Source organism: Schistocerca americana, chromosome 3, assembly GCF_021461395.2.
Source record: "Schistocerca americana isolate TAMUIC-IGC-003095 chromosome 3, iqSchAmer2.1, whole genome shotgun sequence".
Taxonomy (NCBI): domain Eukaryota; kingdom Metazoa; phylum Arthropoda; class Insecta; order Orthoptera; family Acrididae; genus Schistocerca; species Schistocerca americana.
The window spans coordinates 121,956,201-121,982,202 of NC_060121.1; positions in this window are offsets into that span (position 1 = coordinate 121,956,201).

Genomic DNA, 26,002 nt, shown 5'->3' on the forward strand with positions numbered 1-26,002 from the left:
CACGTCTGCTGCTGGATGGGCCGCCCTTACTGCAACATCTCCTTAATAAAGATTAACATGTCTATCACCGAGCTGAGCGCTACGCAGCGAGCCAGTACACATCTAATTGCAAGTCTTACTGCGAGTGTCCTGTTGCTACCAAAGCTGGCATATTTATAGGAAGCACGAGCGACGTCCTGACGTCATGCTCGTTTGTAATGAACGCATTTGTTCCACTTATACTGCTGATTCATCAGTCGTACTCGCCCCTTAGGTGTTCTTGCGACAGAGTTACGTGTTGTTACGCCAGACTTACGCGAAGCTGTGAAATGCAGTACAGCTGATGATATACCTCTTCTTACACTCTACGAAAGTCTCCGTCTGACACAAACCCACGTGCTAAGTAGTTCTCTCTCGCCTGTTGTGTGTAACCAGGCCATTGACCGTACGTGACGACACATTCCGATACATGGGCAATCCTCTTACCTCTTGGCTAACCTACTGCCACTGGCTCTCGGCATGGGCTACGAAACTTTGACAATATTCCACGTTTCCAACTCTTTACTATTCCGCGACACTACGCCTGTACACGCCATCCAAGTTCTGTTAGCCTTGATGCGCCTGGGCATTGAGTCAGTTATTACGGCCAGAGGTGGTTGTTCTGGGTACTGATTTCCCAGGTTCTATGCACCCAAATTGCGTAAAAATGTAATGACATATCTGTTCTAGTATAATATATTTGTCCAATGAATATCTGTTCTCATCTGCATTTCTTCTTTGTGTAGCAATTTTAATGGCCAGTAGTGTAGTTACAGGATGATTACATGATGATTGTGCAAATTTTCAGGGATGGTGGAGATCAGTAATCGTATGAATTTGAAATAAAGGACCCTAGCCTGGAAAAACAAAAAAACAAAAAAAAGTCCAGAGTTATAAGCAAAAATCTTTGATACCTCTGACATTGTATCTATTCTATTGTCAGCTCGTAAGTTTCATATTTTGTGAATATGTAGTACGGACTAAAACAAGAAAAAAGTCTAGTGAACATGGGCAGTCAGATGCACATCTGAAAAGCTTTCGATCCCACGGTCACTGGAAGAGTTTGTTTCACAGTAGCAGAGATGAGCAAGTTCTCATACTGCTGACTTCGGAGCCTGTGTTCACTACTACCACATCTAATAAATTTGGAAAGCAAGGAGCTTGCAGCAGCAAAGGCCAACTGGCAGAGGTATTGGAACGGTTTTCGCGTGTAACTAATGACCTGGTTGTTTCCGGACCAGGCTGCCTTTCCTCAAATTAATAAATTTACTCTCCTTCATCATCCCTGAAGGTTGTCATCACGAAATCGCCCAATAGGTATAAATCTGCGTTCATTGTAATAAGTTATGAAACATCCACAGTGGATTTGATGGGTGGCAGAGGGTGTGGTCGTGAACGATGGTGGGGTAGGTGGCAGCACTTGTTTCTCGCCTCCACGACAGGGTGATTGTATCTTTCTGCCATACACTTAATTTCTTTCACAGCAAAGATAAATTTTGCTGCGATTTATTGGCACATAGTGAGTCTGTGTTGTATGCGGGGTGCAGGTTTGTCGATACTGCCGTCTGCTGCACGTTAATTTAAGTATTAACTGTATTTTTCTTACTTGTCACTTCTTCTTCCGTGTGTTTCGCTTTTAGGAAGCTTTAATTGTCGAGTGCTAGTAATAGTGTTCCATAGATTTCGTGTTTGTTTTGAATACAGTCAGAGAGAGTCCCTTTAGTCAGCCATAGTGCCCATAGTGCTACTGTTTGTTTTCAATCTACAGTAAATTGATTTCTTAGGATGGATATGATGTGTGACTGGCCAGCTCCTCCTGCGTCCGTACACAGCACTGTTTGCGAACAGCTGAATGTGTTGATGGCCGCGGTCAGCCGTCTTCAGGCTGCTGCCTCTGAGTGTAGCGGCAGTGGGGAGTATGGTGCGTCGCATGGTACACCCCAGGTGTTACATGCTTCACCCACTGTCCCTGCTGTCGAGACATCTTCGCGGGTACCGGGCGTGGTTGGGCCACCCTCTCCCCAAGAGGAGTGGCGGGTTCAGCGGCGTTCGCGGCGCACGAGGCGGAGGGTCAATGTGGAGGCTGGCCGTGTGGCATCGCCCGCTCTGCCTGTGAGTGGACATGTGGCCGCTTCTTCAGCAAGGTCCGAGCAGGCACACGGGGGGAGGGGTTTATTAGTTATTGGGAGATCCAACGTTAGGCGGGTGATGGAGCCCCTTAGGGAAATAGCGGGAAGGTCGGGGAAGAAGGCCAGTGTTCACTGTCTGCTTGCCGGGGGGTCTCATCCGAGATGCCGGCGGCGATAGAGAGCACTGGGTGCACCCGACTGCAAATTGTTGCTCATGTCGGCACCAATGACTCCTGCTGTCTGGGTTCAGAGGTCATCCTCAGTTCGTACAGGCGGTTGGAGGAATTGGTGAAGGCGGAAAGTCTCGCTCGCGGGGTGGAATCTGAGTTAACTACACTCCTGGAAATTGAAATAAGAACACCGTGAATTCATTGTCCCAGGAAGGGGAAACTTTATTGACACATTCCTGGGGTCAGATACATCACATGATCACACTGACAGAGCCACAGGCACATAGACACAGGCAACAGAGCATGAACAATGTCGGCACTAGTACAGTGTATATCCACCTTTCACAGCAATGCAGGCTGCTATTCTCCCATGGAGACTATCGTAGAGATGCTGGATGTAGTCCTGTGGAACGGCTTGCCATGCCATTTCCACCTGGCGCCTCAGTTGGACCAGCGTTCGTGCTGGACGTGCAGACCGCGTGAGACGACGCTTCATCCAGTCCCAAACATGCTGAATGGGGGACAGATCCGGAGATCTTGCTGGCCAGGGTAGTTGACTTACACCTTCTAGAGCACGTTGGGTGGCACGGGATACATGCGGACGTGCATTGTCCTGTTGGAACAGCAAGTTCCCTTGCCGGTCTAGGAATGGTAGAACGATGGGGTCGATGACGGTTTGGATGTACCGTGCACTATTCAGTGTCCCCTCGACGATCACCAGTGGTGTACGGCCAGTGTAGGAGATCGCTCCCCACACCATGATGCCGGGTGTTGGCCCTGTGTGCCTCGGTCGTATGCAGTCCTGATTGTGGCGCTCACCTGCACGACGCCAAACACGCATACGACCATCATTGGCACCAAGGCAGAAGCGACTCTCATCGCTGAAGACGGCACGTCTCCATTCGTCCCTCCATTCACGCCTGTCGCGACACCACTGGAGGCGGGCTGCACGATGTTGGGGCGTGAGCGGAAGACGGCCTAACGGTGTGCGGGACCGTAGCCCAGCTTCATGGAGACGGTTGCGAATGGTCCTCGCCGATACCCCAGGAGCAACAGTGTCCCTAATTTGCTGGGAAGTGGCGGTGCGGTCCCCTACGGCACTGCGTAGGATCCTACGGTCTTGGCGTGCATCCGTGCGTCGCTGCGGTCCGGTCCCAGGTCGACGGGCACGTGCACCTTCCGCCGACCACTGGCGACAACATCGATGTACTGTGGAGACCTCACGCCCTACGTGTTGAGCAATTCGGCGGTACGTCCACCCGGCCTCCTGCATGCCCACTATATGCCCTCGCTGAAAGTCCGTCAACTGCACATACGGTTCACGTCCACGCTGTCGCGGCATGCTACCAGTGTTAAAGACTGCGATGGAGCTCCGTATGCCACGGCAAACTGGCTGACACTGACGGCGGCGGTGCACAAATGCTGTGCAGCTAGCGCCATTCGACGGCCAACACCGCGGTTCCTGGTGTGTCCGCTGTGCCGTGCGTGTGATCATTGCTTGTACAGCCCTCTCGCAGTGTCCGGAGCAAGTATGGTGGGTCTGACACACCGGTGTCAATGTGTTCTTTTTTCCATTTCCAGGAGTGTATTTGTAGTATCGTTCCCAGAACCGATTGCGGTCCTCTGGTTTGGAGGCGAGTAGGCTTAAACCAGAGGCTGAGACGATTCTGCGGAGATCTAGGGTGCAAATTTCTCGGCCTCCACTATTGGGTCGAGAAATGTAAGGCCCCCCTGAATAGGTCAGGCGTGCACTACACGCCGGAAGCGGCTACAAGGATAACGGAGTACGTGTGGAGTGCACATGTGGGTTTTTTAGGTTAGACAATTTCATCCCTAGGCCCGACAAGACGCCTCCTGAGACGCAGCAAGGTAGGAGTAGGCAAATTGCAACAGGGAATAACAATATTAATGTGCTAATAGTAAACTGCAGGAGCGTCTACAGAAAGGTCCCAGAACTGCTCTCATTAATAAACGGTCACAACGCCCATTTAGTACTAGGGACAGAAAGTTGGCTCAAACCAGACGTAAACAGTAATGAAATCCTAAACTCAGATTGGAATGTATACCGCAGAGAGAGGCTCCACAGTGAAAGGGGAGGCGTGTTTATAGCGATAAGAAGTGCAACAGTATCGAAGGAAATAGACGGAGATCCGAAATGTGAAATAATTTGGGTGAAGGTCACGGTTGAAGCAGGCTCAGACATGGTAATTGAATGTCTCTATAGGCCCCCTGGCTCAGCAGCTGTTGTGGCTGAGCACCTGAAGGATAATTTGGAAAATATTTCGAGTAGATTTCCCCACCATGTTATAGTTCTGGGTGGAGATTTTAATTTGCCGGATGTAGACTGGGAGACTCAGACGTTCATAACGGGTGGCAGGGACAAAGAATCCAGTGAAATTCTTTAAAGTGCTTTATCTGAAAACTACCTTGAGCAGTTAAGCAGAGAACCGACTCGTGGCGCTAACAGTTCGGGTCTGTTTATCACCAGAAGGTCTAATATATTTGAAACAGTTAACGCAGAACAGGGAATCAGCGATCATAAAGCGGTTACTGCATCGATGATTTCAGCCGTAAATAGAAATATTAAAAAAGGTAGAAAGATTTTTCTGTTTAGCAAAAGTGACAAAAAGCAGATTACAGAGTACCTGACGGTTCAACACAAAAGTTTTGTCTGAAGTACAGATAGTGTTGAGGATCAGTGGACAAAGTTCAAAACCATCGTACAATATGCGTTAGATGAGTATGTGCCAAGCAAGATCGTAAGAGATGGAAAAGAGCCGCCGTGGTACAACAACCGAGTTAGAAAACTTCTGCGGAAGCAAAGGGAACTTCACAGCAAACAAACATAGCTAAAGCCTTGCAGACAAACAAAAATTACGCGAAGCGAAATGTAGTGTGAGCAGGGCTATGCGAGAGGCGTTCAATGAATTCGAAAGTAAAGTTCTATGTACTGACTTGGCAGAAAATCCTTAGAAATTTTGGTCTTATGTCAAAGCGGTAGGTGGATCAAAACAATGTCCAGACACTGTGACCAAAATGGTACTGAAACAGAGGATGATAGACTAAAGGCCGAAATACTAAATGCCTTTTTCCAAAGCTGTTTCACAGGGGAAGACTGCACTGTCGTTCCTTCTCTAGATTGTCGCACAGATGACAAAATGGTAGATATCGAAATAGACGACAGAGGGATAGAGAAACAATTAAAATCGCTCAAAAGAGGAAAGGCCGCTGGACCTGATGGGGTACCAGTTCGATTTTACACAGAGTACGCCAAGGAACTTGCCCCCTTCTTGCGGCGGTGTACCGTAGCTCTCTAGAAGATCGTAGCGTTCCAAAGGATTGGAAAAGGGCACAGGTCATCCCCGTTTTCAAGAAGGGACGTCGAGCAGATGTGCAGAACTATAGACCTATATCTCTAACGTCGATCAGTTGTAGAATTTTGGAACACGTATTATGTTCGAGTATAATGACTTTTCTGGATACTAGAAATCTAGTCTGTAGGAATCAGCAAGGGTTTCGAAAAAGACGGTCGTGTGAAACCCAGCTCGCGCTATTCGTCCACGAGACTCAGAGGGCCATAGACACGGGTTCACAGGTAGATGCCGTGTTTGACTTCCGCAAGGCGTTCGATACAGTTCCCCACAGTCGTTTAATGAACAAAGTAAGAGCATATGGACTATCAGACCAATTGTGTGATTGGATTGAAGAGTTCCTAGATAACAGAACGCAGCCTTTCATTCTCAATGGAGAGAAGTCTTCCGAAGTAAGAGTGATTTCGAGTGTGCTGCAGGGGAGTGTCATAGGACCGTTGCTATTCACAATATACATAAATGACCTTGTGGATGACATCGGAAGTTCACTGAGGCTTTTTGCAGATGATGCTGTGATGTATCGAGAGGTTGTAACAATGGAAAATTGTACTGAAATGCAGGAGAATCTGCAGCGAATTGACGCATGGTGCAGGGAATGGCAATTGAATCTCAATGTAGACAAGTGTAATGTGCTGCGAATGCATAGAAAGATAGATCCCTTTTCATTTAGCTACAAAATAGCAGGTCAGCAACTGGAAGCAGTTAATTCCATAAATTATCTGGGAGAACGCATTAGGAGTGATCTAAAATGGAATGATCATATAAAGTTGATCGTCGGTAAAGCAGATGCCAGACAGATTCATTGGAAGACTTCTAAGGAAATGCAATCCGAAAACAAAGGAAGTAGGTTACAGTACGCTTGTTCGCCCACTGCTTGGGTACTGCTCAGCAGTGTGGGATCCGTACCAGATAGGGTTGATAGAAGAGATAGAGAAGATCCAACGGAGAGCAGCGCGCTTCGTTACAGGATCATTTAGTAATCGCGAAAGCGTTACGGAGATGATAAACTCCAGTGGAAGACTCTGCAGGAGAGACGCTCAGTAGCTCGGTACGGGCTTTTGTTTAAGTTTCGAGAACATACCTTCACCGAAGAGTCAAGCAGTATATTGCTCCCACCTACGTATATCGCGCGAAGAGACCATGAGGATAAAATCAGAGAGATTAGAGCCCACACAGAAGCATACCGACAATCCTTCTTTCCACGAACAATACGAGACTGGAATAGAAGGGAGAACCGGTAGAGGTATTCAAGGTACCCTCCGCCACACACCGTCGGGTGGATTGCAGAGTTTGGATGTAGATGTAGGTACTATTCACCCACTGTTGAGCAGTTTCTTCACAGGCAGAAACTAAGCTGTGCTGAAATCGGACGTAGTGGCAGTTTGGCGTTACAAATCAACAGTGTACGGATAGTCTCGGCAAGTTTTACAACCATGTGCCCATTTGCGCCGTCGCATTACAACTCGATAGTTCTAATACGGATACTTTGTTAGCCTAGAGGCGTCGCTCACCTGAGAACGTCGGGTTAGATGGAAAACACCCTGCACAGGTGCTGCTAAGAATCTCGGCGTTACGCCCAGCTTGGCGTTATTTCGGGTCCTCCCTGTCTCAAGCGTGCTGCACGTTGCAAAGCTCCTAAAATACGCGCTTTTCACGTCATTGACCATTACTGTACTCATGACGAGTAGATGATACATGTCATCCTGAAGCAAAACTGCCATTCAGTCCATATCTGTGAGAAGTCATTCTTTCATTATTTATTTCCGTCAGCGTTGTGAGTATGCTTCTTCCGCCTCCTGATGATTTCTTGTTTGCGAAAGCTGGAATCTAACGTGGAGTGCATGCATTCGCTGTTATACTTTCAACAGATTTTTGAGCCCACGTTTTCTGCTGTTGCGTGCGGTTTCCTGCACAGCAGTCTTTCTTGGTTTGTAGCTTTATGTTGATCTTAGTTTACGAAGTCTTCCTGCGGATGGGCATGTTTTAGATTCAGTTCTGTATTGTTCTCTTTATTATAGTTGTAGACCCAGAAAATACGTACTTCAAATTACTGTGATCGGGACTCTTCCCAAGAGATTACCACACTAATAAAAAGATGTACCGCCTGCGCATAATGTTTACAGTATAATCACTGGAGATGCTCCAGATATGTGAATCACGTCTGGTGAATGGCATTTTCAGTTGGCTTAAGACAGACCAACACAAATAATAGTGACGGTTCTTGATTTTTAATGTTTAGTTAACAGTCATCTGAGCATTATAAGTAACCATGTTCCATCTTGGTCAGGTCAGCTGTCTTGCCAGTGGTCTGCTTCTTCCCCACACAATACTTTGTCGCCATGTGAGGGAATACCTAATGTGGGCGTAGAGTTACAGCGTCCAAATATCGAGTTGGGAAGAAGCGGACCTCTGATAGAACACCCAATCTCAGCGAGATTACACCGAATCGCTGGGAACATTGTAGATTAGACCGTAGGTTTAACCTCTTAAACCTAGTTACTGATATGCAAATACGGCTCATTCACATATCTTGTGTGTATTCCAGCCCTCGGCTGCTGCGTCTTCGAGACACCAGCTATGGTCACTTCCCATCCTGTTCGAGGAATCCATTGGCTGGTATTCTTCATACTAGAGGGGTAAATAAATCTTGGCAACAACGCAGGATATGGCAACTCTGTGACCGACGAGTTACTTCCTGGATGACACAGAATTATCCTGCTGAATTCACATGATATATTTGTATAATTTCCATCGAAAAAGCTGAGCGATATGAAATAAGGCTATTAATTTGTGGTTTTGAGCTCAGGAAAGTTGTTACACACGAAAGCCGCAACTATCTCGTCGTTTACATTGTGATTTAGCTGTCCTAGCCATCTCTAGGGCAATAAGGGAGAGAAAAATGCTATAACGCTTTACTAGCTCTGTGGTAATGCGGTAGCCTTTAAAAATGAAGGCTGCTTTGGTGTGTGGTTTCAGCCTCACTGAAAGCTAGATTTTTAGCTGTTTCGTGATACAGCTACGCGGAGCCAAATATAAAATCAATAAGGAAGTTTGGAAGGTAGGAGGCAAGATACTGGCAGAAGTAAAGCTGTGAGGACGGGGCGTGAGTCGTGCTTAGGTAGCTCAGATGGTAGAGCACATGCCCGCGAAAGGCAAAGGTCACGAGTTCGAGTCTCGGTCCGGCACACAATTTAATCTGCCATGAAGTTTCGGAACCTTACTTGTTTATGACACGCCACATTTTCATACCACTTGACTGAGCCAGGCCGACAAGTACACACAGACCGTTTTGAAGTCCAAAGTGAGTTATTCATATCGATATGGGCACATTATAGTTACAGACACCTTAAATTTTATTGAAATAGGCTTTCGTCTTAAGGTTATTGTGGTATGCTGTATTGCATTTATACTACAAGTAGTACAGTTAATAATTTAATGGTGTTTTCCTTTAGTTTGTTTTAGATAAACATGGATATATTGTGACGCTTTATTTCCCTCCGATTTTTACTGTTTTTTCAACAGTCTGACAATGCTTAGATATTTTACTAATTCCACTTCTGCCGAAACCTACTGAATCTGAGTTAAAGATGTCGTCAAATCAGGTGGGAAGAGTATTTTCATAGTGAAATTTTCTTGACTGTTTTTCGTTGAGGAAGGAGAAGGTAACCATTTGAGGGCATAATATGAGAAGAGTAAGTACATGAAGAGTGACAAACAAAACTATCCAGAAATTTATTTGGCTAGTGAAAGCAGCAGAGTCCGTTTACGTGTAGCAACAAGACGTGATGTAGTTTTGTCGGTCGTTTCCTCTAATACTGCGACCAAAAAATGTCTACAGTTGTTGCTATCAAATACCAGCTCAGATGGACACACCCCTTGGGAGGGGTTTGTGGCACACACAACCCTATTTTAGTTGTCCGATGCAAAATGTTCTCACTGACCTCCGCTAGAGTATATCTTCTGTTGGGGCTGCGAATTAGTTTCTCCCTAAAAAGTTATAAAGACGTCGTAACTCGCCGCTAGAAACAATATTGCACAGGAATGCTCAGTGAGCCAACTGATGACTCTTTGAGGAAAAGTGCAGTAACAGTCACCCGTTAAATTTTTGTTGCTTTGACTTACACCATGCAGTACTCCCAACATCTGAATTTCAATGCACGTATCGCACAACGCTTAAATGGTGGCAAGCAGTCATGTGTCAGTTATTTTCTTGTGAACAAAAAATCGTTCTGGCACGAATGATTTTCCACGTTCAGGAAGACAACGTTTTTCTGGCGTATTTTGTACAAAAGCACTCGCCTCCCACACTCAATACAAAAGTTTAGAGCTAACTCCGCTGCCTTATATTGTACCCAAAGTGAACAATGTGTTACAAACGTTAGATCTTTTTGCGCTTAAGACTATTTTACAAGCCGAGCTGAGTGGTCAGCGAGACGGATTGCCATCCTACGGGCCCGTGTTCGATTCCCCACTGGGTCGGGGTTTTTCTTCGCTCAGGGACTGGATGTTGTGCTGTCTTCATCATCGTTTAATCTCCAGCCGGCGCGCAGGTCGTACAACGTGGCGTCGAATGGAAAACCTGCACCAAGGCGGCCGGACCTGCCCCGCAAAAGGCCTCCCGGCCAATGACGCCAAACGCTCATTTCCATTTCAGTGTTGTAGGAAGGTTCTTATAAAATGTAAAGACGGTACTTTACGGACCGGCAGTACACCCGTGGACTGTTCGAACAAGAAATACGCCAGGAGAAGTTGAATCACACAGTACTTTATTAATCCTTTAGATGAAAGGAGACCCTATCACCGAAAAGTAGAAGTGTCGCCTTGCCGATGGCTACAGGCGAACGGGGGAAAACTTGCTAGCTTCAGGATCTTATCCACTGACGAGCTGGAGCAATGTAAATAAAACAGAACCGCGAAAAGTTGCTATCTTTCTGATTTTCTTTACTCTGTTCGCGTGTACAACAACTCATCACTTCTGCTTTCGGGGAGTGGTCTCCTTCAATCCTAAAGTATTTACATTCGTAAGTTTCAAGTATGCAAACTTCAATACTCAACTGGAAGGCGAAGACTCCAACTTGAAATAAGGAAGTGACAGCTGTTGCTGAACACACTCGTCGGCGGCGAGCTGCGGGTGGCCGCTGCCATCAGCTGGGGAAAACGTGCAGAAACAGAAGGTGAAGCGACAGGCGAAATGTGATTTATAAATGCATGGAATGGAGTGAACTCAAAACTTGATATCCTCATTGCGCGACGCTTACCACTTCTCTCTCTCCCGGCGATGGCAGTGGAATCTGGATTTTATTCTTCTTTATTTCAACATCTTTTGCATGTTTCGACTCTTTCTGCTTTTTTAAACAGTTGGGGACCGAGTGGACAGGAGGCCTGGCCACAGTGTCCCTTTTTCCTGATAGGATAAAGGAGAGGCAGCAGGAAGGAAACTTTCTAGCTTTATTAAATTTATATTAATTATAATATCCCAGAAAAAGGTCATATCGGAAAAATAAAAAGAAATGTAGGGCCGAAGTGACGTCCTTATCACTCCACCGGGAGGATCCCACCGCTTTGGTCGGTCGTGCAACATGCTGCCTAGAAAGTATGGAAAGAACATTTTGCCCGTAAAGTGATGCCGTATGATTTCAAGTTGTTCTAGTAGACAGAGCCAATCAATAATGTCCAATGTTGCGGTAATAGAAAGGTCGAGCAGAAACAGAGATTTCGCGAACTACGTTTGTCATTTATTTATCCTCTGTGCCCCTTCTACATCTACATAGTTACTCTGTAATTCACACTTAAGTGCCTGGCAGAGGGTTCATCGAACCATTTTCATACCACTTCTCCACCATTCCACTCTCGAATGGCGTGTGTGAAAAAGGAACACCTAAATCTTCCCGTTCAAGTCTTGAGTTCTCTTATTTTATTATGATGATCATTTCTCCCTACGTAGGCGGGTGTCAAAATATTTTCGCATTCGGAAGAGAAAGTTGGTGATTGATATGATATGCGTTTTGGCGTTTTTTTTGTGGTTTTAGGGCGCACAACTACAGTGGTCATTAGCGCCCAGACTAAATTATGAATGCACTACAAGGCACAATGTTAAAACAGCAACCAGAAAGGACAACACTATAAAAGGCACATTAACAGGCAAGGGATTAGAAGAAAGCAGCATAATCAAATGTCCTTAGACAGGTTTGTCAAGTGCATAAAACGAAGAACGCGAGCAGCTGCGCCTGGGTCATCCGCTAAAATTTCATCCAGAGTACATGGCAGGCCAAGATCAATGCGCAGTGTATTAAAATTCGGACAGGACGTTAAAATGTGGCGGACCGTCAGCAATTGCCCACATGGGCAGAACGGCGCCGGCGCAGCCGTCAGCAGACGGCGATGGCTGAACCGGCAGTGTCCATTTCGTAACCGGGCCAAAACGACCTCCTCCCGCCGAGAAGGGCGTGAAGAGGTCGTCCAAGCCGTGGGGAGAGGTTTCAAGGCCCGGAGCTTATTTTCAGTAAGTGTAGACCAATCGGCATGTCACAGCGATAAAATGCGCCGACAAATGACCCTGCAAGAATCAGATGAAGGCACACAACAAGAAGCTGTCCGAGGCTGGAGGACCGCAGCCTTGGCCGTGATATCTGCAGCTTCGTTCCCAGGGATACCGACATGGCCAGGAATCCACATAAAGGTAACCGGAGAACCGACGTCCACCAGCTGCTGAAGAGAGCGTTGGATCCGGTGCACGAAAGGGTGAACCGGATACGGATCACTGAGGCTCTGGATGGCGCTCAGGGAATCGGAGCAGATGACATATGCAGAATGTCGGTGGCGGCAGATGTAAAGAACAACCTGGTAGAGGGCAAAGAGCTCAGCTGTGAAGACCAAACAACGGCCATGGAGCCGGTATTTGAAACTGTGTGCCCCGACAATAAAAGAACACCCGACACCGTCATTGGTCTTAGAGCCATCTGTATAAATGAAGGTCATATTAATGAACTTCGAACGAAGTTTGACAAACCGTGAGCGGTATACCGAAGCAGGGGTAACCTCCTTTGGGCGCGAGCTGAGGTCAAGGTGAACGCGAATCTGAGCCTGGAGCAAAGGTGGCGTTTGGCTCTCGCCCACTCTAAAGGTTGCAGGGAGTGAAAAATCAAGGTGCTGAAGGAGGCGACGAAAGCGAACTCCAAGGGGTAGCAGGGCAGATACATACAACCCACATTGACAGTCGAGAAAGTCATCAAAAAAAAAAGGAACGATAAGACGGGTGTTCAGACATTGATAATAGCCGACAGGCATACCGTCAAAGCAATACATCGCGCCGGTAGGTTAGTGGCTATTCACCGGCTTCAGCATGAAGACTCTCGACGGGACTAGTATATAACGCTCCGATCGCAAGACGTAACCCCCGATGTTGTACAGAGTTGAGGCGGCGTAAGATGGGCGGCCGCGCAGAGGAGTATAAAAAGCTCCCATAATCCAGCTTCGAGCGGACGATCGACCGATATAGGCGAAGTAGGACGGTTCGATCCGCTCCCCACGACGTACCGCTGAGAACACGGAGGACATTTAGGGAACGGGTACAACGGGCAGCCAAATATGACACATGTGGAGACCAGCTAAGTTTCCTGTCAAATGTAAGACCTAAAAATTTTGTTGTCTCCACGAATGGGAGAGCAACGGGACCGAGTCGTAAGGACGGTGGGAGAAACTCTTTGCAGCGCCAGAAGTTAATACAGACCGTCTTCTCGGCAGAAAAATGGAAGCCATTGGCGACACTCCAGGAGTAAAGACGGTCAAGACAACGCTGAAGACAGGCTCCCTTTTCGTGGACGATTTTACCATCTACTGCAGCGCGCAGCGTACATGTTCCCTGGAGCGCTGATACATCAGCCGAGGCAATCCATTATTGGATTGATCGCTATGGCGAAGAGAGCGACGCTCAAAACTGAGCCCTGTGGCACCCCATTCTCTTGGCGAAAGGCGTCGGACAGGACAGAACCCACACGTACCCTGACCTGTCGATCCATTAAAAAGGAACGAATAAAAAGAGGGAGGCGACCGCGAAGGTCCCATGTATGCATGATGCGGAGAATGCCCGCCCTCCAACAGGTGTCGTAAGCCTTCTCCAAATCAAAGAACACAGCCGCGGTCGGGCACTTCCGAAAGAAGTTATTCATAATGAAGGTCGACAAGGTAACCAGATGGTCAATAGCAGAGCGGCGCCTACGAAATCCACGTTGTACATTGGTAAGTAGGCGTCGAGATTCGAGCAGCCAAAGCAAACGAGAGTTAACCATTCGCTCCATCACCTTACAGACACAGCTGGTAAGCGAGATGGGTCGATAACTGGAAGGCAAGTGCTTGTCCTTCCCCGGTTTAGGAATCGGTACAACAATAGACTCGCGCCAGCATGCGGGAACATGTCCCTCAATCCAGATGCGATTATAAGTACGAAGAAAGAAACCTTTACCCGTAGGAGAAAGGTTCATCAGCATCTGAATATGAATAGAATCAGGCCCTGGAGTGGAGGACCGTCACTGGGCAAGTTCATTTTCGAGTTCCCGCATGGTGAAAGGGGCATTATAACTTTCACGATTCGAGGAGCGGAAGTTAGGTGGCCTAGCCTCCTCTGCCTGTTTTTGGGGGAGGAAGGCAGGGTGGTAATGATCGGAGCTCGAAACCTCTGCGAAAAATCGGCCGAAGGCATTGGAGACATCCTCAGGGGCCACAAGGACGTCATTCGCGACCGTCAAGCCATAAACTGGTGAGTGGACCTTAGTGCCAGATAGCTGGCGCAGGCTACCTCAGACAACAGAAGAATGACTAGTAAAACAGTTGAAGCAGCCCAGCTGGCTTTCTTGCTTTCTTTAATAACACGACGACACTGCGCACGTAATCGTTTATAAATGATACAATTCGCCACTGTAGGGTGGCATTTAAAGGTGCGTAAAGCACGTCGACGAGCACGTAAAGCGTCTCTACATGCTGCGGTCCACCAGGGGACCGGTACGCGACGTGGAGAAGGAGGGTGAGGGATGGAATATTCAGCAGCAGCGAGAATGACTTCCGTGAGGTGTGCGACCTGACGATCGCAGCTTGCGAAGTTTTGATCCTGAAAGGTCGCCCTGGAAGAGAAGAGGCCCCAGTCGGCTTTGGAGATGTTCCAACTAGTTGAGCATGGAGATGGGGTATGATGCAGGAGATGGATAAAACAAGGGAAGTGATCACTCGAATACGTATCAGAATGAGCGTGCCACTCAAACCGATGTGCAAGTTGGGTAGTACATATAGAGAGGTCTAAATGGGAATAGGTGTGAGTTGTGTCCGAAAGAAAAGTAGGGGCGCCAGTATTGAGGCAGACAAGGTTGAGATGGTGGAAAAGGTCTGCTAACAGGGAGCCTCTCGTGCAGGATACTGGAGAGCCCCAAAGGGGATTTTTTTTGTTTGTTTTGGTTCTAGGGCGCAAAACTGCTATGGTCATTAGCGCCCGGTCCGTGACTTAGGAAAAGTAAAAACCGAAAATGGAAACCAGCAGAAATTGGAACGAAACTCAAAAAATTGGATTTTTAAGCCTTTCTTCTGCTTTTAGTTTCTCCACTACAGAAAGGGGTTGGTTGCCCCCAAAAAAGGCTTCAAATGACTGACGTCATTTCACTGGCACTAAAAAACTCGAGAACGCGATCAGCCGAGCGCGTGTCATCTGCTAAAATGGACGATATATCAGGCGACAGCTGTAGACGGGCGCGTAACGGAGTAAAATAGGGGCACTCAAGTAAAAGGTGTCTTACCGTCCACAGTTGAGAGCAGTGGGGACAGAGTGGGGGAGGATCACCACTTAAAAGATGTCGATGGCTAAAAAGACAGTGCCCTATCCGGAGCCCAGTTAAAACTACCTCCTCCCGACGACGCGTTCGGGAGGAAGAGGTCCAATCACAAGGACGAGCTTTCACGTCCCGCAATTTATTGTGGGGAAGTGTCGACCAATGGGCGAGCCATAAAAGAACAACTCGACGACATAAAACGCTCCGTAGATCGGTGAAGGGAATCGACTGAATAGCTGGCCGAAGAAGAGAGGTGGAGCAAGCGCAGACAGTCCTGAATCCGGTGGACAGGATGGACAGGGTAAAGAGCTTGGAGCCTGAGGAGAGAGCTGAGAGAATCTGAGCAGATAACATACTGTATCCGCTGATGGCGGCAGATGTAGTGGACAGCCTGGAGAACAGCGTAAAGCTCCGCAGCATAAACCGAACACTGGTCGGGAAGCCGAAATTGATTTGGGGTGTCGCCAACAATATAGGCACTCCCTACACCTAACGATGTTTTCGAGCCATCAGTGTAAATAAATGTGGCTTCCTTCTTTTGTGCACATAGATCAGCAAATGCCCGACGATAAACAAGTGAAGGGGTACCATCCTTGGGAAATTGACAAAGGTCACGGAGCAGGCAGATCCGGGGACGGAGCCAAGGCGGTGCTGTACCCCAAGTTGTCAAGAAGGTTTTAGGAAAGCGAAAGGAAAGAGAATGGAGAAGTTGACGGAAGCGGACTCCCAGTGGTAGTAGGGAGGAGGGGCGGCCTGCGTACCCTACATCAAAGGAGGCGTTGAAAAAACGTCTGGGCTGGATTAGCAGGCATCGAAGACAGATGGCTAGCATAACGACTCAGAAGGACTGCTCGCCGATTGGACAGCGGAGGTTCAGCAGTCTCACCATAAAGGCTTTCCACAGAGCTGGTGTAAAAAGCTCCAGACACTAAACGTAATCCGCGGTGGTGGACAGAGTCGAGACGACGAAGAATAGACGGCCGAGCAGAGGAGTAAACTATGCTTCCGTAGTCCAATTTCGAGTGCACTAAGGCGCGATAGAGGCGCAGAAGGAGCACTCGGTCCGCTCCCCAGGAGGTACCATCCAGGACACGGAGGATGTTGAGGGATCGCAGACAGCGAGCCGAAAGATAGGAAACGTGGGAGGACCAGCACAGTTTTCTGTCAAACATAAGACCCAAGAATTTAGCGACGTCGGAAAACGGAAGGTTGACAGGTCCTAGATGTAAGGAGGGTGGAAGAAACTCCTTACGTCGCCAAAAATTAACACAAACGGTCTTACTGGGAGAAAAACGGAAGCCGGTTTCGATGCTCCAAGAGTAGAGGCGATCGAGACATCCTTGAAGACGTCGTTCAAGAAGGCTGGTCCGTTGAGAGCTGTAGTAGATCGCAAAATCGTCCACAAAGAGGGAGCCCGAGACATCAGGAAGGAGACAATCCATAATTGGATTTATGGCAAAGGCAAACAGTACAACACTTAGCACGGAGCCCTGGGGTACCCCGTTTTCTTGGGAGAAAGAACGGGAGAGAGTAGTGTTCACCCGCACTCTGAATGTGCGCTCTGCCATAAATTCGCGAAGAAAAGGGGGCAGCCGGCCTCGAAAGCCCCAAGAGAACAGTGTGCGGAGGATGCCTGTCCTCCAACGGGTATCGTATGCTCTCTCCAGATCAAAAAATATTGCTACTGTTTGGCGTTTCCGGAGAAAATTGTTCATGATATAAGTGGAGAGAGCAACAAGATGGTCAACTGCAGAACGATGCTTTCGGAAACCGCATTGGACAGGTGTTAAAAGATTGCGGGACTCCAGCCACCAAGCTAAACGGCAATTCACCATACGCTCCAAAACCTTACATACACTACTCGTGAGAGAAATGGGGCGATAGCTAGAGGGGAGATGTTTGTCCTTTCCAGGTTTCGGAACAGGAACGACGATAGCTTCCCGCCATCGTCTGGGAAAAGTATTGTCGGTCCAAATTCGATTATAAATGCGAAGGAGGTAACGCAGACTATGGGTTGATAAATGCAGCAACATGTGGATGTGTATGCCATCCGGTCCTGGGGCGGGGGAGCGAGAAGAAGAGAGTGCATGTTGGAGTTCCCGCATGGAGAAAACAGTATTATAGCTTTCGCGATTTTGAGAGAAGAAAGCAAGAGGTTGCACTTCCGCTGCACGTTTCTTCGGGAGAAACGCTGGCGGGTAATTGGAAGAGCTCGAAATCGCAGCCAAGTGTTTACCCAAGGAGTTAGAAATTGCGACGGGGTCCACTAACGTATCACGCGCGACAATGAGCCCAGAGACCGGGGAGAAACTAGGCGCGCCAGATAACCGTCGAATTCGACTCCAAACTTCCGAGGAGGGAGTGAAGTTGTTAAATGAGCTAGTAAAGAATTTCCAGCTTGCCTTCTTGCTATCGCGGATGACACGACGGCATCGCGCACGGAACTGCTTATAGTGGATACAGTTGGCCAAAGTAGGATGGTGGCGGAAAACGCGAAGAGCACGTCGCCGCTCACGCATTGCGTCACGGCATGCCTCGTTCCACCAAGGAACTGGGGGGTGCCGGGGCAATTCGGGGGTGCGTAGTATTGAACGTTCCGCAACTGTAAGAATAACGGCGGTAATGTGTTTGACCTCATCGTCGACGCTAGGAAAGTGACGGTCATCGAACGTCGCTAGAGACGAAAGAAGTGTCCAATCGGCTTGGGCAAACTTCCAGCGTCGCGGGCGCATATATGGCAGTTGAGGCTGCAGTCTAAGGACACATGGAAAGTGGTCACTCGAGTGTGTATCGTCAAGGGCGAACCATTCGAAGCGCCGAGCTAGCGGAACGGTACCGACCGAAAGGTCCAAATGAGAGAAATTTGTCGTGGAGGCAGACAAAAATGTAGGGACCCCAGTGTAGAGGCAAACGAGATCCGCTTGATGGAAGACGTCTAGCAACAGTGAGCCACGTGGACAAGGATGTGGAGATCCCCAAAGCGGGTGGTGGGCATTGAAATCCCCAACCAGCAAATAGGGGGGTGGAAGCCGACCAAGAAGATGAAGGAGATCAGCTCGTGCCATTGGTGTGGACGATGGAATGTATACAGTACAAAGAGAAATGGTATATCCAGAAAGGGAATGACAGACAGCGATAGCTTGGAAGGAAGTGTTTATGGGGATTGGGTGATAATGGAGAGTATCATGTAGAAGAATCATGAGTCCTCCATGGGCTGGAGTGCCTTCAACAGAGGGGACATCATATCGGACGGACTGAAAATGGGGGATAACAAAGCGGTCATGGGGACGCAGCTTTGTTTACTGAAGACAGAAGATGACCGGCGAGTAGGATCGTACGAGGATCGACAATTCGTCCCGATTGGCTCGAATGCCGCGGATATTCCAGTGGCTAATGGACATAGGGTGAACAGAAAATGGAGGAATGTGATCAAGGTTGCCATCAACTCAACGACTGCTCAGAGCTTGCGACCGACAGCATAGAATGGCATTCAGCCGAAGGCAGAAGATTATGATCCATAGGTTGTTCAGGAGTAGCTCCTGCCACCAGCGATCGGCCGGTTGATCGGCCGCCAGCCGTGCGCCTCGGCGACACAGAAGACGCCCGAGGGCGATGTCCGCCAGGTGGTGCTGTATATGGGACACGCCTTGGCGGAGAAGGAGACGAACTGGGTTTCTTATTAGCCTTCTTGGAAATATGATGTTTAGATGGAGGAGGAACCGATGGTTGTGACGTTGGGGTACGTAAAAAATCTTCTAGAGTATGCTCTTTTTTCGAAGTCTTGGTGTCTGCCTTGTGGGCTCGAGATTTAGCAGAACCCGACGAAGGGTGAGCCAGAGAGTGGGCAGGCGAAAGTTGTGAGGTTGAACGGGCGATCTTTGCGCTGGCCGATCTGACGACCGTGGTACTAAAGATGAGGTCGCAAGTCTGCGTGGCCGCCTCCTTTGTTGGCCGAGGAGAAGCAAGGACAGTGCTGTATTTTCCTGTCTGAGGCACGGTGGGCTGTCGACTGGCGAATAATTTTCGAGAAGCAAAGGTCGACACCTTTTCCTTCACTCTGATTTCCTGGATGAGCTTTTCGTCTTTAAAAATGGGGCAATCTCGAGAGGAAGCAGCGTGGTCAGCCATACAGCTGATGCAGCGAGGGGATGGAGGTGGATAAGCACCCTCATGGGCATCCTTGCCACACGTAACACATTTGGCCGGATTGGAACAGGACTGGCTGGTGTGATTGAACCGCTGACACCGATAGCAACGCGTAGGGTTTGGGACGTAAGGGCGAACGGAAATTATCTCATAGCCTGCTTTGATTTTCGATGGGAGTTGAACTTTGTCAAATGTCAAGAAGACAGTGCGGGTTGGAATGATGTTCGTGTCAACCCTTTTCATAACTCTATGAACAGCCGTTACGCCCTGGTCAGACAGGTAGTGCTGAATTTCTTCGTCAGACAATCCATCGAGGGAGCGTGTATAAACGACTCCACGTGAGGAATTTAAAGTGCGGTGCGGTTCAACCCGGACAGGGAAGGTGTGGAGCACTGAAGTACGCAGCAATTTTTGTGCCTGAAGGGCACTGACTGTTTCTAACAACAAGGTTCCATTTCGTAATCTGGAACAAGACTTTACAGGACCTGCAATTGCGTCGACACCTTTCTGAATAATGAAAGGGTTGACCGTGGAGAAGTCGTGTCCTTCATCTGACCGAGAAACAACAAGGAACTGTGGCAACGATGGAAGAACTTTCAGTGGCTGAGACTCAGTGAACTTATGCTTGTGAGCAGACATAGTGGAAGGTGAGGAAACCATTGTGGAAGAATCCCCATGATTACCGGCGTCTCCGATGGCGCGCTCCTCCCTTGTGGGGGCCCGCTCTGAGGGCACTCCCGCCTTAGGTGATTGTTCACACCTCCCGACAAACGGTCTTAGGGACCAATCAGCACTTTCGGAAGGTGTCAGCTCGGGTAATCACCCCTCCCTGGGCCTGGCCATTACCAGGGGGTACGTACGTGTCCTACCTGTCCACCCGGGGCGGGGAATTACGCGTTACCCCGTCACTGGCTACGCATGGAAATGCGTGGGTCGGCCTTCAGACACGCACAGGGAGGGAAAGAGAAAGGGAAAGGAAAGAAGAGGGGTCTCAAACGCCGCAGCGGAGAAAAGGGCAAAGAGAAGAGGGAAGGAAAAGAGAAGGACAGAGGAAGGACGAAGACTTGCAATCATAGAAAGCAAAGAATTTGTAACAGTTTCGAGCGTCCGTCTCCAGACGTAGGCACAAACCATACTCCCAGAGGGGGAGAAAGGGAAGGAAAAAGCCAGAGGTGAGGGGGGGGGGGCGAAGATGGGGGATGGGGAACGATGCGGAAAGGGAAGGTATGCAGCCCGGAAAGGAAGGAGGGCCACATTAGCTCGGGGTCCCGTGCTCGCTACGCATGTATCCACAAAAGAGTTGTGGACCCCCTGGGGGGGCCCAAAGGGGATGGTGGGCATTAAAGTCTCCAGTCAACATAAATGGTGCAGATAGCTGAGCAATAATTTGCATCATGTCTGCCCTGGTAACGGCACACGATGACGGAGTGTAAACAGTACAAATGGAAAATATGAAATTGGGGAGAGTAATTCGGACGACAATTGCCTGCAGATCGGTGTGCAATGTGATGGGATCGTAGTAGACATCATCCTCGACCAGCAACATGACCCCTCCATGAGCCGGAATACCTGCTACAGCGGGTAGGTCAAAATGCACAGGTGTAGTGTGCCAAGTCAATATGATCACATGAGCGTAACTTCGTTTCCTGGAGAGCTACTACGAGCGGACAGTGCAAGCGTAGCAGCAAGTTTAAGTCCTCTTGGTTGGAGCGAATGCCGCGAATATTCCAATGAAGTGCCATCGTGAGAAGAAAAAGAAAAAGGAGAAGCAAGAAGGGGTCACCTCGAAGGCCGCTGAGGGCCTGGCTTCGAGCAAGCACTGCTGCCGCTATGAATAGGCAGAGTGTCATGGTTCATTTTTTCAATAGGTTCGTCGGCCACCATGTTAAGATGGCCTCCCTGGTAGGCCGAGGAGAGGCGAGGACGGTACTGTATTTCCCCACTGGGAGCGGCGTGGGCTTCGTACTAGCAAAAAGCTTGTGAGCAACCGAGGTGGACACTTTCTCTTTGACCCAAATTTTCTGTATACAGCGTTCATCCTTGTAGATGGGACAGCCGTGAGAGGTGTGAACTGTCAGGGTGACCATGCAGCGTCAACGAGGAGACAGAGGTGGACAGTCACCCTCATGGGCATCCCTGCCACAAGTGACGCATTTAGCCGCATTAGAACAAGACTGGTGGGTGCGGTTAAAATGCTGACACTGGTAGCAGCGCATAGGTGACGGGACATAGGGGCGAACAGAAATAACCTCATAGCCCACGTTGATGTGTGACGGCACCTGAACACTATCAAAGGTCAAGAAAAGTGTCCGGATCGGTAAAAGGTCATTGTCGACCTTTTTCATGACCCTATGGACAGCCATCACGTCCTGCTCAGCGAAGAAAGACTGAATTCGTCGCGTGGTATGGTATCTACTAGATCACTCGACGTATTGACTGGCGAGGAGATTCAAAGTGCGGTGAGCCTCCACCCGGACAGGGAACGTGTACAGGAGTGTGGCCTGAAGGAGTATTTGTGCCTGAAAGGCGCTCTCAGTTTCCAACAACAAGGTTCCATTACGCATCCTGGCACAAGACTTGAAAGGTCCGGCTATGGCATCTACGCCCTTACAAAAGGGTTGACATATGAAAAATCCTTTCCGTCCTCAGATCTAGAAACTACGAGGAACTTTGGGGCAGGCGGTAGTAATTTTGTCACTGGTGGCTGGTCAAGTTTCCGTTTTTAGGCAGAAGTCGAGAGAGGAGAAGAGAAATCCATTGCGGATGAATCCCCCACGATTGCAAGTGTCTCCGATGGCGTGCTCCTTCCTTGTGGGGACCCTCTCAGAGGGCGCTCCTGCCTCAGGTGAATGTTTACACCTCAGGTCACACCTCCCGAGAACGGAGGGACCAATCGGCATTGTGTGAAGGTGTCAGCTCAGGCAATCACCCCTCCCCGGGCCTGGCCTTTACTAGGGGGTACGTGCGTGCCTTACTTGTCTACCCAGGGCGGGGAATTACGCTTTACCCCGTCATCGGCTACACATGTGAATGCGTTGGTCGGCCTTGAGGCATGCACAGGGAGAGAAAGGACAGACTGTCTCAAACGCAGAGGCGGAGACCATAGGGTGGACAAGAAGGAAAGGAGAAGAAGACAAGGTAAAAAGTAAGGAAGACAGTAAGAGAAGCAAAAGGACAAAGGAAGGAAGGAAGGAAGGAAGGAAAGAAACCAGAATAAGCGAAAAACCAAAATGACCACAAATGTAAGTCGTTGAACAGTCTGTCTCCGGACGCAGGTGCAAACTACCTCCTTGAGGGGGAGGGACTCCTTTTAGTCGCCTCTTACGACAGGCAGGAATACCTCGGGCCAATTCTTACCCCGGACCCGCAGGGGGAGTCACAGTCTTGAGTAGCTAGTGTTTGCCCCCTAGTCGAATCTGGGGTGCAGACTTCATATTTAGTTCAGAATTCATCTCAGCATTACGTTGCCCACGAATGCACTCTGATATCAGTAATTCCCCTCCCCTCTACCACATACACAATCAGCAACGTCAGCACCGCGCTAAACAAATTTTCTTTGAACAATTTAAGTTTAAAATCACGAAATTTAAATTTTATTTCATTTTTGTGAATGTTTTATCAAACTAATCACAGCATCGTGTCACTCATTAATGCTAGTATTTGAAAAAAAAAGAAACTGTTAGAACTATTCAATATTATAATCTTGCTGTATTTATGATAAGTAATAATAATGCTCTCCTAGAAATATTTCTTGACTTACATTCGTTAGCACCTTTTTGTTTTCTACCCATCAAAAAATTTCATCTTATGCCTGACTGGGTAACTGCAATCACGTTTGGAACGTCTTTACTATAACGTAGTTGTAGCATTGTCGTCTGTCATGGGAAATATTATGGCTTTAACAATGATTAACTAATTCGGATTTTGTTAAGCCTCTCAAGCGCAAACAATGACTCAGTGCTAAACGTCAGTGAAAATTCTGTAAATGCCTCTCTCGTCACCGCTCCTCTCGCTCTCGGACACCTGTCATATTGCGGGGTATGCAGGGTGTAAACGATAGCTGTTCACAACGTCCCACAATTTTATAGGGCAAGTCGAGACGAACAATTCGACAGAAGACTTCTCGTGCATTAAGCACGGGAACTGCCTCATTATCGGTAAATGTTACGTATTTCAAACTGTTACATTTTTCAGTATGGCGCAGATATTAACATTGGGCTTCATTACCAGTCAATTGGTTACTACAATGTTTGTCTTTCACATTCGTTGACTTCGCCAACTCTCAACAAAATTGTGACGTTCCAACCTAACATAGGGCTCGGATTGTGCAACGGATCAGTCTGTCAGCACACACAACCAAGATAACAGGAGGAGAGGGGCTTGATGGCAATACGACGCTTTAACCTAAGTCAGATTGGCCTTCACGAAACACCGAAGCTATTGGGCCTGCGCGTCATGCGAGATTTTCAGTATTCTCCAGCACTCTTCGCGCAAACTAAAACTAAAGAAAAAAAATTAATAAAAAATTTAACTGCATTAAATATGCTACAAAAACGTTCTAATGGTATGCATTTATGCTAATGGTCACTTATGAAGTTGTTAGAGAAAGCATACAAGGGATGGCATTTCCCGCAGGATAATAAAAGCTTGTTCCCAAGAGATAAGTTGGATTCTTAGCCACATATGTAACACAGCTCTCTGAAGCAGGGTATTTTCCCAGATACACTGAAGTATGCCATTGTTAAACCACTGCATAAAAAAGGGGATACGTCTGATGTCAACAACTACCGCCCAATCTCTCTTCTGACTGTCTTATCCAAAATTCTTGAAAAAGTTTGTATTGTAGAGTAGCTTCACACTTTTGTAAAAATAAAGTTAACAAAATGTCAGTTTGGTTTCCAGAAGGGTTTTTCCAACAGAAAATGCTATATATACTTTCACTAATGAAATATTAAATACTCTGAGTAACCAGAAGTTGGGAATTTTTGTGATCTATCAAAGGCTTTTGATTGTGTAAATCATGGAATACTTCTAGATAAGATCAAGTACCGTGGTATGAATGGGACAGTGCTCAAATGGTTTAAATCATACCTTACTGGAAGAGTGCAGAAAGTTGAAATAAGCAGTTCACATAATATGCAAAAAAAACTGTTCCCAGTTTGAGAAATTACCAATCAAGAATGGGGTGCTACAAGGTTTGGTCTTGGGTACTCTGCTGTTCATATATATATTAATAACTTGCCATTCTATATTCATGAAGATAGAAAGCTGGTACTTTTTTCTGATGATAAAAGTATAGCTATCACACCCAACTGACAAGAATTCACTGGTTAAAATGTAAACGATGTTTTTAAGAAAATCATTAAGTGGTTCTCTGCAAATGGGCTCTCATTAAACTTTAGCAAATCACAGTATATACAGTTCCACACAGTAAATGGAATGACACCATTAATAAATATAGACTTCAATCAGAAATCGGTAGCTAAGGTAGAATATTCAAAATTTCTAGATGCATGCATTGATGAGGGGTTGAACTGGAAAAAACACACTGAGGATCTGCTGAAACGTTTGAGTTCAGCTACTCATACTATTCAGGTCATTGCAAATTTTGGCGATATACATCTGAGTAAATTAGCTTACCGCGCTTATTTCATTCTCTGCTTTCGTATAGCATCATATTCTGGGGTAACTTATCATTGAGTAAAAGAGTGTTCATTGCACAAAAGTGTGTAATCAGAATAATTGCTGGAGCTCATCCAAGATTACCTGGCAGACACTTATTGTGAAGCTACAGTGAAGATCTCTAGCTCTTGAAATATATATATATATATATATATATATATATATATATATATATATATATATATATTCACTTATGAAATTTGTTATTAACAATTCGAACGAATTCAAAAGAAATAGCAGTGTACATGGCTACAACACTAGGAGAAAGGTAAGTGACCCTGAGCCGAAGTTAGATTTAACCTTGAGTAGTAAAGGTCATCCTAATAGCATCAAAACTCTGACTGATAGCCATATAGCATTTAAAAGGAAATTAAAAGAATTTCTTAACGGCAACTTCTTCTACTCATTAGATGAATTTTTTGATGTAGTAAGAGGGCAATTTTCCCAACCCCACAAAAAAATTAAAAATATTAAGTGTCATGTAATATTTTGTGTAATGTAGTATCTTGTGTAGGCGCCTTTTATTAACCTGACACGTTCCACATCATTACGAAGTGTCCTATTCATGATTTATGGAACAAGTACTAATCTAATCTAACCTACTACACTCCCTCCCTCACACTAACCCTTCCCCTCCCACCGCCCCACCATCCGGCCTGTCAGACTGTTAAGTA